The 15,036-nt window shown below is 34.9% G+C and overlaps 1 long non-coding RNA gene across 1 annotated transcript in view; it reads left to right on the top strand.

Annotated features, from left to right (window-relative positions):
• LOC125964201 (uncharacterized) overlaps positions 1 to 15,036 on the top strand; it is a 343,736-nt gene that overhangs the window by 50,453 nt on the left and 278,247 nt on the right. Inside the window, exon 3 of the long non-coding RNA XR_007476937.1 lies at positions 2,816 to 2,992. This is a non-coding gene — a long non-coding RNA (uncharacterized LOC125964201). The remainder of the gene's footprint in view (positions 1 to 2,815; positions 2,993 to 15,036) is intronic.

Here is a 15,036-nt window from a genome sequence, read left to right on the forward strand (position 1 = left end):
AATTGGTAGGCAGGAAAAATACCAGGTAGCCATACAAGCATGGTAAATGCCCACCACCAATCCCTTTAGGACTCTCCTGCATGTACCTGCTCTACAGCAAATGTGTAAGTTCTTATTCTTAATGTTTTCTTTGTTGATCATGAAAATCCAGAGCTCAGTGTTGGAACCTCAGAGCAGGTGTATAAAGAACACGCTCTAAAATATGTTTTTTCTTAAACATTTAGTGGGGTTGGAGTAAACAGTCTGAGGCAACTCGGGTGAAAATACCCTTTGTCCTCCTAGCCGCTAACACCTTGAAGTTCTAGGCAGACTTCTTATTCTCTTCTCTCAAAAGATTTCTCAGATCAGTTTAACTCTTTCCTGTCATTTTGGCACCTTAGTCCCTCTATCCTTTACACATGAAACTCTTCTATGTGCTCTCCTGATGCACTCACCCTCCTGTAGCCCCAATATCTAAGTGATATTCCTAAGAAAACTGACCCGCGTGGCTTAATTTTTTACTCTTCACAAGACAAAGAAGTGAAGAGGCGACAAAGATGAAGCACTGCAGTGCTATAGCAAGGGGTCGAGGAGAGGGAGACCATGTATCTGTTCAGCAATCATCAGTGTGTGTACCTGGGATAAGAATTAATTTCAGGGTAAAAAATGGCATTGAGATTTAAACATATTCTATTCTTCAATGTTTCATGCATACAAGACAATATGCATAATACACATGTAATTCTGTAGCATAATTAGAACATTTATACCCGTGAGTTACCACTCAAACTAAGACTTGGAATATTAGTGATGACTTTACATTAAACCATGAGCTCCTCCATTTTCCATGTTCCTTCCTTCTGTCATATGAGATTGCATATCAGAAATTATTTTTCTATTACAGTTTAATCAAAAATGCATTTATTCCTAAACAATGCATGTTTCATTGTGCTTGCTCTTCATCCTTTAACAAAGGGTATCTTACTCTCTGTAGTCACCCGTAACTGACCTTTTTCATACAATACTGCATTTTTAAGCTTAGTAATATTGTTTTAGGTAACTATTGTATAGTGTCCTCCCTGAGGTATAATAATCCATGGTATGAACATCTATTCCATTAATACACTTATCCATTCTCTGGCTAATAATCATTTGTTTCCAGCTATTTGCTATTATAAGCAACACTGCTTATATACATTCTCGTACATGCCTCTTGCACTTGGACAACAATTTCTGCAAAATGTATTCATCAGTACGGAATATCTGGTGCTTAGAGTTTATATGTTTCATCTTTATAATACAAAAGTGTTTTCCAAATTGTTTTTATCAATCATACACTCACACCAAACGTACCTAATTTCCATTACTTCTTATCTATGACAACATTTGGTAGTAAGAAGTTTCTCAATTTTTACAAATCTAGGGAGGAAAAAACTTACATCTCAGTATTTTCAAGATTTGCATTTCCCCCAATACTGATAAGATTCAACATATCGCCATTTATGTGTTCTCCCCTGCACAGTCACAATTTCTATCTTCAGGCCACATTTTCCTGAGATATTTGATTTTTCTCTTAATGGCATGCTTACATATTTTGGATATTATTCTTTCACAGCCATGCTTTTCAAATATCTTCTCAGAAACACTGGTTTGTCTTTATACTATCAATTGAAATCTCCAGTTTCAAAACAATCAAAATTATTAAGTTCTACCTTCTTGATTTACTCATATTGCGTGCTTTTGCAGAAGTCCTTTTATTTATAAAATTGAGACCATAAAAATGTTGTATAATTTCTTCACCAGACTTTAGTTTTAAACTTTCAGTTTATCTAGAATTGAATTTTGTGTATAGTGTAAAATAAGGACCCAATTTCACTGTCATCCCCTTGTGGATATTGAAGCTATTGTCCACAACAATTATTTTAAAGATTTGCGATATTACCATTGTTGTATAGCATGTTCACTATATGCGTTCGTCTCTTTCTGGAGTTTTTATAACGATCCATATTTTAGCTGGTAAATCTATGAGGCAACAAAGTAACGTTAAATACAATAATTTTGTAATGAATATTAATATCTGATAAGGTTAACCATCCCAATATATTCTTTTACAAACTATTTTTAGATACTGACTTCTTCATTTAAATTTTATAATTATTTTCTAGAAGAATCTTTCAAAGGTATTGTTTGGATTTGCGCTGGATATAAACAATGATTTGGGTGAAACTAATATATTTACAATAGCGTTATTCCTGGCAAAACATTCGGCTACCTTTTGTTGATTGTATCATGGAAAGCAGAGTGCATACCCACCACACGGTAATGTTGGTGAGAATGTTAGGGTAAATTAAGAAATTTGATATGTTTTTGTTAATTCTTTCCACTTTAAACAAATCCTGCAAGAGAAATGTAAACACACTAGAGATTGTGATGGATGGAGAGTAAGCTCTGCTTAAGCTGCTTCTGGCCTACAGTCTACATTGATGGAGAATTTTGAGATTTGGAGCTTTGAGCTCCATATCTGTTAGAAGCAGTGACTTTAAAGTGTATGTCTTACGAAAGAGTAAATATTTGACCCAAACCTTTTCTAGACACATCTTCTGCTAGGAGTTTTCTGCCCTGTGATGGGAGCCAGCATAGGAAGGAGCATAAGGCCCCACTGGAACTGCTTGTTTCATGTAAGCTCAATCAAGCTGACAGAGTGGGATGACAAAAGAACAGTCTGCTGAACATAAGACAGAGCCCTCGGGCTTAACAGCTATATATAGACAAGATCTGTAGTTGTTTGTACATAGAACTGACCAGAAACAAATAGACTATATTTTTCGATTTGTAGGAATTGTATTGCCAAGAATTGTATTGTCAAAACAAGAAAAGAAATTACAGACCTGGAAAACTTAAAATTGTTCAACTCTTAGAGCACAAGCAGAAGTAAGCCAAACAAGTTGTGCATCACCCAGCTGACAGCTGATCTGAAGACGCACATCTTTCAACAACTCTAGAAAATTCTTAGGTATGATCTTTGAAATATTGCTTCTCTTCCATAGTTTTTATTTCCTCTTTTAGGGACTGTGATTAGCCAATTTTACATCTTGTCATTCTATCTTTTGTGTCTTGTAATATCTACTGGCTCTTTATGTATTTAAATTTCTCTGTGCTTCATTTTAGTCACATCAAACTTAACTTCTAGTCACAAATATTTTCAGTGTGCCTAACTGCTCTAAATTTCTGTTTTTAGGACTTTTAAAATTCTCTTTTTTTTTCTTTTCTGTGTGTCTGTATAAAATATGTCTGACTTGAACAGCATGGGTTTAAAACGGGAGGGGAGGCGGGGGTCCGCTTAGAGGCAGATTTCCTTTTTTCAGTAAGTACTACAGTACCGTACTGTCCATGGTTGGTTGAACTCCCAGATGGGAACCTCAGGTACAGAAAGCCTACAATGGGACTTGAGCGTCTGTGGATTTTGGTATCCACTGTGGGTTCTGGAAACAATCCCCCAGGATACCAAGGGACTACGTACTATCTATATAGTTTCCATATCACACAGGCCATTTTATAATCCTTTGTTCCTTTCTCATTTGTGTGAGCCCTTTTATTTTATATGTATTTCCTACATACTAATTTTATATTTCATATCTAATAATTGCAGTATCTTAAATATTTGTAGGACTCAATCTGAGGTTTTGAAATGGTTATTTCATTCAGGACTTTTCTGGATTTTGCTTTTGCTTACTGCCTTAGTGTTCCTGCTTATATTTGGGTGCCCTGCTTGTCATTCTTTTTTTTTTTTTTTTTTAACTAAATTTACTTTTGTTCTTATTTTGAAAGTCAGCTAAAAAAAGTTCATGATATGTTAAGCTCTGCCTGTTGCAATTTATGTATTGGTCTGGCCAAAAAGTTCGTTCAATTTTAAGTAAAAATAAACGACACATTTTTCATTTTCACCAAGAACTTTATTGAACAACGTATTCATAAACCAAACGAACTTTTTGGCCAACCCAATAGTAGGTACTTATGCTTTAGTAAGGTGACTCTTTATAGTACCTGCTTTACCTAAGTCCACCAACAGTATATTGTTTTCTGCCTAATCATATTATAAACCACATAAATGCATTTCATCTAATTTCATATAATTAACTTTAAAAATCGGTTAGCATACATATAAGAAACATCTACATGCCATGAACTCTGCTTTATGCCAATTATACAAAGTTGATTTAAAAAACTGTCCCAGTACTTCTAATATTTAAGGTTCACATGGGGTGGCAAAGGTGAAATCAATCAATTAGTAAACTACAATGTGAAATAACAAGATAAAATACAATACAGTAATAAAATGGTGATGACTATAATATTTTCTGTTGCTTGGAACCAGAAATTCTGGTTAATATGTGAGGTTTAAACAAGGAAGTATGAGAAAAAGAGGACTTATATCTGCCTATAGGAGTGAAGGAAGACTTCCCAGGAATAGTACAGATTGAAGAAAAATGAGTACTGAGAAAATGAATATAGTTTAAAGTCATTCAGGGTGAAGTGGACATACAGGTTTCATAAGAGAGAGAAGTCATACATTGAATATAGGTTTCATAAGAGAGAGAAGTCATACATTGAAACATTTCTATTTTATTATGTCATCACTAGGGAATTGGTAAAGAACTTGGATTGCCAGTACTTGCCAATAGTGCTATAGAATAATGGGAAACAAACTGAGAGTTGATAGGGTCACTGAAGAGTGATTGAGGTAACCTCAAAAGCAGATGATGAAACTTGTAAGTAGTGAAATCAGGATGGAGATGGGGAAATAGATTATTAACAGTTGATTAAAAACTGAAAAAGGATGGCATTTAGGATGGTTTCTAGTTCATTGTCTGGGCAAGTGAGTAAAGCTGTCATTCATCAAAATTAGAGATACAGGAGAAAAAGGAGCAGATTCTTGAAGGTGTTTAGTTTTGGATTGAGTTGAAGTTGACCCTGAACATTTAGGAAATGATGTTTAGTGTTTAAGTAAGTATAGAGAAATGCAATTAACATTGAGTGAGATGAAATGAGCTGGGAATTATTGATTTTTAAGTTTTTGCATGGACTTTCTTTGGACAGCTGTATAAAATACAAAGCAGGAATGAGACAGAGTCTTGGGCAAGCCAGTGCTTACAGGACAAACATAAAATGTGCCTACAGAGGAAAACTACAATGATATGATTATTTTCCTTCCTACCCTTAGTGTACTCATAATATTTTGTATTTTTATAATCCTAAAATGACTACATTAATTTTAGATAAATATTTGTAGCAAAAATATCTCTTTCCTCAAGTTGCCAAATTGTTTATTTACTTCTATAGAATTGCTGTATAGAATAGAATTGCTATAGAATTCTATCATGCTGTTTTAAGAAACTGTTTCATAGTACTGAAAAATTAACCAAGTAAGTAGCCTTACTAACACTAAATCCAAGCTTAAACCGTGCCTCTGGAATTTGAAAAAGAGGTAAGAATTTCTTAACATTCTCAGTTCTAATTGTCATCCTTGTTATCATTACTATTCCTCCCCTATCATTCATCATAATTGTGTTCATATTGTAATGTCTTATATTTATGAATACTATTATGTTTGCAGTCCTTGTACTGGATAAAAATCCAGTTGTATTTTATTTTTCTCTTATTTTTACAACATGCTTTATGCATAATAATTCCCTTTGTTCCCCAATTCTAAAACCACATAATTTGTTGTCTGTTAGCAACAGACTAGAGAGGCTACCAGACGTATTTATTTACACGCTTGATTTCTGAAGGGAAGTAGACAAACTGCGTATCATCCAAGGAGTGCCTAGAAGTACTTTTCAGTCAACAAGACTATTTCAGTGGCTAAATAAAAAGGTTTAATGCACTTTTCTTAGCGTATTTCTTAAGATATTCCACAATATTTCATTTTACTTGTTATAAAAAAACCAGGTTGAGGATTGAAACCACTCTCCCCACCAAAATTTTTAAAAATAACTCAGAGTAAATACAGAAGAATGATTAAGTAAGACTTAACTGGAGTGCTGGGTGAATGATAAATTTAAAACAAACATGAATAAAGTTCCTTTAAAAAAAAATCCTTGATCATTAAGTTTGGAAGCTGTAATGGGAAAAGAGTAGAAACTGTGAGTTGGCTGGTGTGTTAGTTTCCTATAGTCACTGTAGCAAACTGCCACAAATTTAGTGGCTTAAAGCAACACAAATTTATCCTCTTTCGGTCTTGAGAGCTGAGTCTTATGGGGCTGAAAAATCAAATCGTCAGCAGAGCTGGTTCCTTCTGAAGGCTCTGAGTGGAGAATCTGTTGCCTTGCATTTTTTTTGCCTTTACTGGCTGCCTGTACTCCTTGGCTTGTGTCCTTACCTCCACCTTCAAACTGTATCTCTCCAATCTCTGCCTCTCTCATCATGTTGCTTTCTTCTGTGCTGACTCTCCTGGGTCCCTCTCATAAGGGTCGTCTCGATCACATGCGGCCTATTTGGATAATCCACGATAATCTTTCCATCTCAAGACCTTTAACTGAATCACGTCTGAAAAATCCCTTTTGCCACATAGGGTAACATTCACAGGTTCCAGGGATTAAGGCATGTACGTATTTAAGGAGCCATTATTCAGTCCACCACAGTTGAGTTTTTCTCTTTTTACTTTCTTTGTATCTCTCTTCTCCCCTGAGGAATTTTGCCTCACAAAATCCTCCCTTTTATTTGCTTATGTTCCACTTTACTTGTTTGATGCCTAGGCTTGTGAAACTGACCTTTTTAATCTTTGAAAAAAAATGCATATAGCCTTTTGCCACTACATTTGAATTTTCACAGGTGTTTATTTGAGGGCTTAGTTGTCATTTAAATTTTAATACTTTTGCATGTGAAAACCTTGAGAAAGGGCATTTCAGGGACAAGGAAGACTAATTTCAAAAACTCTGGCACGTACAAGCTTGAAAATTTTAAGGAAGCTAAATTTTGGGGGCTAGAGTTGTCAGTTAAGAAACATGACACCCAGTTAAAATTGAATTTTTTAAAAAATTCAGTTGGGCTTCCCTGGTGGCGCAGTGGTTGAGAGTCCGCCTGCCGATGCAGGGGACATGGGTTCATGCTCCGGTCCGGGAGGATCCCACATGCCACGGAGCAGCTGGGCCCGTGAGCCATGGCTGCTGAGCCTGCGCGTCCGGAGCCTGTGCTCCGCAACGGGAGAGGCCACAGCAGTGAAAGGCCCGCGTATTGCAAAAAAAAAAAAAAAAAAAGAAAAGAAAAAAAAAGACAAGAGATAACAATGGATGTGGAGAAAAAGGGAACCCTTGTGCACTGTTGGTAGGATTGTAAATTGGAATAGTCCCTATGGAAAATAGTATGGAGGTTCCTCAAAAAGTTAAACATGTATATACCATATGATCCAGCAGTTCCACTTTTGGGAATATCTCCAAAGAAAACAAAATTACTAACTTGAAAAAATATATGCACATCCATGTTCATTGTAGCATTATTTACAATAGCTAAAATATGGAAACAACCTAAGTGTCCATCAATGGATGAATGGATAAAGTAGTTGTGATGTATACATATAACGGAATGTTATTCAGCTGTAAAAAAAAAATGAGGAAATCCTATCATTTGCAACAACATGGATGGACCTTGAAGACATTATGCTAAGTGAAGTAAATGAGACAGAGAAAAACTATACATATGATCTCACTTATATGTGGAATCTAAAAACAAAAACAAACCATCAAAACAACAACAAAATTCAGCAAACTCATAGAAAAAGAGATCAGTCTGACTTGTGGTTATCAGAGGCAGAGGGTGGGGAGAGGGGGCACTAGAGGAAGGTGGTCCAAAGTACAATTTCCTATTATAATATAAATACTAGAGATGTAATGTACAACATGATGACTATAGCTAACACTGCTGTATGGTATATAGGAAAGTTGAGAGTAAATTCTATGTTATCACAGGTGATTCTATTTTCTTTTTATTGTATCTACATGAGAAGATGGATGCTAACAAAACCTACTGTGGTAATCATTTCACAATGTATATTAATCAAACTATCATGCTAAAAGCCTTAAATTTATACAGTGATGTATGTCAATTATTTCTCAATAAAACTACAAAAACAGAGTGTTAACATGTTTTTTTCAAGAAGATTCTATTTTTCATATATTATTATAGTGCTTGGGAATATATTGTATTTTACTAGTTCATAAGCAAATTTCTAGAATCAACTGTTTAAACTTTAGTACCATTTCAGAATAGAAGTCAATTTTTTTTTTTTTTTTTTTTTTTTTTTTTTTTTTTTGCGGTACGCGGGCCTCTCACTGTTGTGGCCTCTCCCGTTGCGGAGCACAGGCTCTGGACGCGCGGGCTCAGCGGCCATGGCTCACGGGCCCAGCCGCTCCGCGGCATGTGGGATCTTCCCGGACCGGGGCACGAACCCGTGTCCCCTGCATCGTTAGGCGGACTCTCAACCACTGCGCCACCAGGGAAGCCCTAGAAGTCAATTTTTGACTAATTTTTATTTGCTTTTTCTTTTGTTAAAAAAGATTTTGTCAGCAAATGTGCTATAATTTTTTTATTTCTAAAGAATTATAAAAGTGTTGTTAACAGACAGAATTTAAATTTTAAACAGTGTTGATACCTAGGAAAAGTATGATTAGAGGAAAGGAAACAATAGTAGATTGTTTACCCTAGAGTTAATACAATATTGAATGTATTTGCCTTGATTTTCGAAAAATGTAATTTCTTTCCATTTTTCCTCCTGTCATTAATTGAAGCAGCAGATTTCTCTTCACCAACAAACATAGTTTCCTATACACTTGTAACACAGCCTGTATTGCTGTTAAATCAAGCACAATTAATCACCAAGTATTATTTCTTTCATTTCCTTCTTGCCCTTGTATTCTCTCTCCAGTTATTTTTCCATCTAAATTAGTTGAGCATAAAGTTCTAAGTATGAACTTTATGAAACGTTAATGCTCAGCAAACAATTCGGTTTTATAAATAGAATAATATGCTTCAAGGATTCAATATTATAAATTATGATGAATATTTGAAAAAAATCATTAGCAGGACACAAAATTAACATACAAGTTAGTTTCATTGCCACTCCACAAAAAAGTTTTATTCGAGGGGCTTCCCTGGTGGTGCAGTGGTTGAGAGTCCGCCTGCCGATGCAGGGGCCACGGGTTCGTGCCCCGGTCCGGGAGGATCCCACATGTGGTGGAGCGGCTGGGCTGCTGAGCCTGCACGTCCGGAGCCTGTGCTCTGCAATGGGAGAGGCCGCAGCGGTGAGAGGCCCGCGTACCGCAAAAAAAAAAAAAAAAGTATTACTCGATTTTTAAAAATCATATATATGTATTCACTAGATAATGTCATTTTGAAAAGGAGATATAAAAACCAGGGAACAGGAAAATGTTGCATATGTCCAAAGAAAATGAAGAATTTAAAAAACTGTATTGCCCAGAATATTCATCTTTTTCTCAATATCTTAATTCAAAAATTTGCCTTTTTTTCCTCAAGGAATTAAGGTTACCTGGAGCTAGTAAATATGTTATTATGTTGTTTTTTGTTAAATAATAACTTTTTACAATAACATAAATATCACGTTTGAAACTATTTAATTAGGACAGATTCCCCAATCAGAGTTACCTGGTTAAAAAGAATATCTTTAAAGCTCATGATGGTTTTCCAGAACAACTGTGGCATTTTAAACTACTACCAATACTGTTTCAAGGTATCTGTTTCGTCAACATTATCTTTTGTCATTAAAAATGTCAAAAATTTATCCTTGTGAATTTGATAATAAAATATCTCAATATTTCTTCACAATGTATTTCTTTGAAAATACCTCAAATACTTTTGAGAATTATAATTCCTTATGTTTAATGAGATATTTCTTTAAAAATATATTCTTTCCCTTAGTCTATTTTATTATTTTGTTATTGTGAGGGGAGCTCTTATTGTTATCACTTGTGAATTTTATGAGTCCTTAATGATGTTAAAGAGAAAATGATATATGTCCTACATGATGAATGATTATGTAACATTTGTTGATAATATTTTACTGAATTTCCTATTTGACTTTCAGTTTTGTTTCAGACAAATATAATTTTGATTGGCTTATCTTGACCTATAAATTGCTACTGTTTGTGATCAAATTGTCCAGCCTTCTTTTTGTCAAAGCATCCATAATTTTGTGGTTTAAAAATATTTCCCTAATTCACAATTTAATCAATTGGTAATCATTGTTTTTTGTTGTTTTTCCCAACGATTTGCCTTTTAGTGTCAACTCACTAGTGTATTAAGATTTTTGGGATTTATATGTTCTTTTATACAGGGCAATTACATGAATTGTGTAATTTTATTTTCACATAATTTAGGATCCCATATATGCCAAATGTTCAGACTAATATTAAAAATAGATTGTATGGTAATTCTGGGATTTTATTTCAGTTATTTTAACGTAAAACAGATGAGCACATCAGACTCCCTAATATAATGCTTATTTAGATAGATTTGGTGTTACATCCTCAGTTAATAAGATTATTAAAATATAATGTCTGAAAGTTAGAAAAAATTATAGCATCTTTATTTTTTAATGTTTTGTATGTTATATAACCCAGAATGTTTCTGGGATCCATCTAATCATTCAACTGAAAAAGACGTGTGCTGCCAGGAGCAAAACAACAGATTTCCTTTAGGTCTTTGTAAAGCTAGACCTATGTCTCTGTGACCACAAGTCAAGGTTCTCTTTTCTATCTGACCCTATTTGACATCTGTCAGTTATACCAAATGCCCGAATTAATTTTACTTGAAACTTTGGTCTATAAAATGTTCTACCCATTTGCTGAGAATCTCCTTTATGTCCTATCCCTAACTCTCTCAACAGGATAGCTACAAGTATTCGTATTTTACAGATGATAAAACTGGGACTAAGAAAAACTAAGAAATTCAGCTAGTAGATAATAGTACCAGAGTCTCAGTCCAGATCTTTTCATCACATAAATTTTGACCACCTGCTCTCCCATGGATTTCATTATATCAATTGGATTAATATAAAAAGAGCCATCAAGCTGCTGACTCTCAAGATATGGAAAGAAATTATCACCTTTACTGACCCTTAAGATTTTCAAAACTTTCTAGCAATATGATTTAAAAATGTTCCTTCAACCTTCTTAGATTTATCTATTTCCTTTATAAATTATTATAAAAGGATTTCTCTGTGTTAAAGATACAATTGACATTATAGAGGGTTGTTGAGGAGGTGGAGTTAGCCATCTGAGACTTGTTAATCATGTATCAACCAACAATTCCCCCGTGTCCTGCAGCACTATTGATAAACAGAATGATTTATTAAGAACTAAGAATTCAACAGAAAAGAAAGAGTAGTGCCTCTGTCTCTTTGTGGAATCAACATATATCTTACGTTATTGGTTAAATTAAAGTGCTAAGACAAACCAATCAATTTGAATACCTATTATTTAAATCTACTCTGGGTAATTATTATCATTGATTTCTTGAGCAAAAAATATATTGGTCAAATAAAAGTGTGCCGTTTTAGCAAATATCAAATGTGCAGGATAAGGAGACTTTAAAAGTCTACCGACAACAGATAGGCACATAGAGTTCATGGACTGTCGTCCCTACAATCCATCGATTGTCACATAGCTGCTATCTAGTGATAAAATCAATGCAAGTGCTTTCAGATACACAGCACTGCTTCATTGAGAACTGTAACCTCAATATGTCATCACACAGGTATTTAAACATCAGGCAAGGTGTAGAAAAGCTTCAAGTGGTTTTGAACTTGTAAAACCTGACAAAAGATTTATATATTTCACAGATTTGTTTTCTTCTAGCTCAGTATCAATGTCAGAATATATCAATCTATCAATCATTCTTCTTGTGAATAAACGGTGTGAATAAATTGTAGCAGGAATTTTACTGCATGTTACATTGGTTAGTTAAATGAATGCCCTGACTTAAAAAGAAAATAGGAAAATGTATAACTTCCAGAGTACAGAGATAAGTTTCCTGTCCAGTACCTATTGTTAAGATATATGATTTTGACTTTTAAAATTAAATTCATCTTAAAACATTTCCCTTTATATAGTGTGATTTTCTGCATCAGTACTCCCCAAAAGCAGTGATGTAAAAGGTATAGATGGGCCTAGAATGAATTTAAATTGAAGTTCGATTTATATAGTGTGGAGGAATTTTAGTTCGAAAATAATCTATTTTGGTTTAGTGTGCTAGGAATAAGGATTGTTGTATAAACCTCACACATGATTTCTAGTATAGTGAATGTAGCTGCTATTTGGAGAAAATGTTGGTCCTCTGATCATTAAATTGAAATGAAATTTATTTATTTCCATGCCTTTGGGGTTACGATATTATTTCATCAGAATTCATGGCTAGAACTAGAGAATTCTTTTGTTGTTAACTCAAAATGGATTCAAAATCAAGACAATATGGATGCACAGGATACACAATAGTAACACAACACATGATTAAAATAATGGCAGCCATTATTTTTCATAACATTATAATTTTCTAGGTGCTTTCACAGGGTATCTTAATCATGTCAACAATATTAATATGTGCACTACTGGTGAGTTTGGGAGGACTGTTAGAAGGCTATTCTTGGCAAATCTACCCAGTTCCCCTATTTAGACTACTTAACCTCCTAAACACATTTTATTTCATTCTTACAGCTTAATGAACTGAAGGAACAGGTGGTATAATTTCTATTTCACAGACACAACAGTGGACTAACTAGAACACTGATTGGACTAAATGAACACAATTAGATATTTAGCAAAAGGATTACATAGAGAGTTTCTGATTCTTGTCCTGTTTTCATTTATTTTATTACACTGTCTACCAAGAAAATGCTAACTGGATATTTTTGACATATTCCTTTTCAGAAGACACTTTCGTCTGTATGCCTAATAAACATATAACATAGGCAAAATCATTTGGAAGCATATCACTGTACACACATATGTAAATTCTTGTAAGATAATACAGTTGGGTTAATGACTGAACAAGATACTCACTTTAGACAATTAGAAATTATGGAAGTACCTGGAAATTAGAGTCAGGATAAAATAAGAAAAATACTAAAAAATTGGTAATAGGTATTAGTATTATAGGCATTTTCAAAAGCTTTATGTTTAGAACATTTTTATTATAAAGATACCAAATGTAAAGAGTTTGGAAGTCATTGTTGTCATTCTCATAGCAAGAAAAAACCTGAAAAACCAAAAGTCAACAAATCTCTTACATTCATTAGATAACTACTTATCTAATGAATCACAGAAAAACCACTGTCCTGAAAACTGGAAAGAAAAGTAGATACAGACATGGTAGCTTATCAAGGGCAGAAACAGGCACTAGAGTCAGCATTCAATGTAATAGTTTGTTGACTAATGGCTAGAGACTAGCGTGGACTAACATAAGGTATAAAAACTTCAGAAAGACAGTCGTAAGGATCTCCTGCACTTTTGTAGTTTTCCCTCCAGGAGCCCCACGAGGTTTTCACTTTGAAGATCTGAGAAAAATCCCTTCCTGCTTCCAACAGGGGAGGGGAAAAGTAACCATTTTGGAATATGCTCAGAGAATTCTGTTTTCCTTAACAAAGGCATGCCCATAAGGGAAACTGTTCTACCACTGTCTCCCCAAAGTGGGTTTTAGCAGAGCCTAAACAGTGTGGAGGAAGGGAAATACCCAACTCCATCCCTCTCTAGCCTTCCTGTCTCACTTAAGTAAAAAAAATAAAAGGTGGGCTTCCCTGGTGGCGCAGTGGTTGAGAGTCTGCCTGCCGATGCAGGGGACATGGGTTCATGCCCTGGTCCGGGAAGATCCCACATGCCACGGAGCGGCTGGGCCCGTGAGCCATGGCCGCTGAGCCTGCGCGTCTGGAGCCTGTGCTCCGCAACAGGAGAGGCCACAACAGTGAGAGACCTGCGTACTGAAAAAAAAAAAAAAAAAGGAGATACACCATGATAAAGTGGTTTTATCCCAGGGATGCAAGGGGTCTTCAATATACACAAATCAATCAATGTGATACACCATATTAACAAATTGAAGGATAAAAACCATATGACCATCTCAATAAATGTAGAAAAAGCTTTTGACAAAATTCAATACCCATATATGATAAAAACTTTCCAGAAAGTGGGCATAGAGGGAACCTACCCAACATAATAAAAGCCATATACGACAGACGCACAGCAAACATCATTCTCAATGGTGTAAAACTGAAAGGATTTCCTCTAAGATCAGAAAAAAGACAAAGACATCCACTCTCGCCACTATTATTCAACATAGTTTTGGAAATCCTAGCCATGGCAATCACAGAAAAAAAAGAAATAAAAGAATACAAATTGGAAAAGAAGTAAAACTGTCACTGTTTGCAGATGACATGATACTATACATAGAGTATCCTACAGATGCCACCAGAAAACTACTAGTGCTAATCAATGAATTTGGGAAAGTTTCAGGTTACAAAATTAATGCACAGAAATCTCTTGCATTCCTATACACTAACAACAAAAGATCAGAAAGAGAAATTAAGGAAACAATCCCCTTCACCACTGCAACAAAAAGAATAAAATGCCTAGGAATAAACCTACCTAAGGAGGTAAAAGACCTGTACTCTGAAAACTATAAGACAGTGATGAAAAAAATCAAAGATGATACAAACAGATGGAGAGATATACCATGTTCCTGGATTGGAAGAATCAATACTGTGAAAATGACTATACTACCCAAAACAATGTACAGGTTCAATGCAATCCTTATCAAATTACCAGTGGCATTTTTTTCAGGAACTAGAAAAAAAAAATCTTAAGATTTGTATGGAGACACAAAATACCCTGAATAGCCAAAACACTATTGAGGGGAAAAAATGCAGTTGGAGGAATCAGCCTCCTTGACTTCAGACTATACTACAAAGCTACAGTGATCAAGACAATATGGTACTGGCACAAAGCAGAAATATAGATCAATGGAACAGGATAGAAAGCCCAGAGATAAACCCACGAC

This window comes from Orcinus orca, chromosome 1, assembly GCF_937001465.1.
Source record: "Orcinus orca chromosome 1, mOrcOrc1.1, whole genome shotgun sequence".
NCBI lineage: Eukaryota > Metazoa > Chordata > Mammalia > Artiodactyla > Delphinidae > Orcinus > Orcinus orca.